The following is a 2,453-nucleotide window of genomic DNA, read 5'->3' on the forward strand; positions in this document are numbered from 1 at the left end:
AGCTTAACAGATTCAGAAAAGTTCTCAACAGAACCGAAACGTGGATGATCTCCAATGGGCTATTAAGTTGCAGTTTTTCTGAGAAAGGTTGGTTAGAGCCGAAACATTGTCACACTATATGGGCTAATAAAGTCCATTTTTTACCATCATTTATTGGAGTGCTGCTTGCTTTTTTCTTTTTTCTTATTTATACAAATGGATATTTATTTGGTGGGCCCTGCACCCTGAATTCATCTATACGGTGCTTTCCCATTTCTTTAAAATTCTAGATCGATAGATTATATAAGATTAATAAAATACTTCATTAACAAAACACAGGCAGTGACCACAATTTAAACACTACTGGTGTGAATAGTATTCTCATTAAGTATTTGTATATGTTCTACATATTGCATTGTTGATAAATACTAGTAATTAATTTATCATTAAAAAAACATTTGGAAATCTATCTATCTATCTATCTATCTATCTATCTATCTATCTATCTATCTATCTATCTATCTATCTATCTATCTATCATCTCTCATATCTATCTATCTATCTATCTATCTATCTATCTATCTATCTATCTATCTATCTATCTATCTATCTATCTATCTATCTATCTATCTATCTGTGTAAGGTAGCAGGTGGCCACTCGGTTAATATGAAATCAACTCCTTCCCATACAGATTGTTGTGGCCAGTTAAGTTTGGCCAGAGCCGGACACAACTGTTCTCCTTGTGCACCTGGTCTGCATCCATGTTCGGTCAGATACATCTTACAAGCAGCGTTTCTCTGATGGGTTCAGTTTAATACAGGAAAGAAATCTATCTTGGTACTTGGGTTCAGTTTAGGAACTTCTATTCATTGTATCAGCACATCACTTTAGGTAGTAAATGCAGCTCAAAATGAACTTACAATATGCTGAAAAAAAAATCAAGCTCTTATAACTAATCATTAACATCATCAAATCTTACCACGTTCTGTGATGAAACACTGGTCATCCGTATGCAGAAAAAATGCGTATTTTGTATAGTATATTTCAATTTTCCATAGAAATCTTTTAAAACTTAGAACAGTAGTTTTCATTTATTAACTGTAGCAGGTGACCTGATTATTAGGGAGGTGTTCAATAACAATCACAGGTATATTTATTCTTTGCTGTTTTTTAAGTCTCCAACTTACATTGCAAATGGAAGGCCTTATTTCTTAAAAAATCGTTATACTTTGTATTTACAACTTGCCGTACCTATATAGTTAAATAAACAAAAATGCTGTTTATCTATCTATCTATCTATCTATCTATCTATCTATCTATCTATCTATCTATCTATCTATCTATCTATCTATCTGTCTATCTATCTATCTATCTTTTTTAAGCATTAAGAATATTAATGAATCTCTAGCGAGCTTACAATGTTTCACTATATATATATATACATATATACATATATATATATATATATATATATATATATATATATATATATATATATATATATATATATATATATATATATATATATATATATATATATATATATATATATATATCTCTTTGTTATTTATCAGTCACCAGAATGTTTCTGTTTATATTATATATCATTTTATTGTGTGCCATGTTGGTGTAATCTGTAAAGTGCCTTGTTACTGGTGCAGTACAATCATCACATACAGTTTTCAGGAAGGGACCCTCCATCTCTATAGCTGGAAATACAATACCCCATGTTCTCTCTCTTTTTTTCTTCAGTATATGTGTATATGTTTGGCGAATGCTGGTGCAGGGTCCAGGGGAACAACACTAAATACGGCTCACTAGGGAAGGCTGCGCCTCATATACCCTTGTTATCTATATTGTGATGAAAACACAACTCACACCTGGCTTTTGGTGGGAAGAGAATGCTAAATATGCCACTTGTGTGGTATTTATAAGAAGCCTATGAGCCCACAAGAGCCATCAAGTAAAAAGCAGGGGACCGATTAATGGAAACTTACACTCCTCTCATGGCCTGATTATTCAGCAATACGTTTGTAAATGGATTGAGAAGCCAGTGATACTGGGACCCTATACCGATGATGGCATTGGGTGGCTGCTTTAACCCTTTCATATTGGGCAATCATGGGAACATAATTGAGCCGAGTCTGTGCTGGAGAAAGGTGTTTTGATGACACATTAAAGCTGAACGTCACTCATCACTTGTCGCACAACATTGTATATTTTGGGAAATGCTCTCATCAGACCGCTATTTGCATATATAGAAGAGCAAGGGAAAAGGCCTCGTTTTCCAGTTAATGCTGTCTCCATCAGTAACTCATTAATTGGAGGAGCCAGCACAATGCACAGGGCTGAATTCCTGCAACTAATGAAAGGGACTTGAAAGGCTCAGCTCTGTCTGTTTGCATTTTTCTCAGCTTTCAGAAAGAAAACGACCCCAATACTCCCGGAAAGCTTTATTAAGCATCAGTACCGA

Source organism: Ranitomeya imitator, chromosome 1, assembly GCF_032444005.1.
Source record: "Ranitomeya imitator isolate aRanImi1 chromosome 1, aRanImi1.pri, whole genome shotgun sequence".
NCBI lineage: Eukaryota > Metazoa > Chordata > Amphibia > Anura > Dendrobatidae > Ranitomeya > Ranitomeya imitator.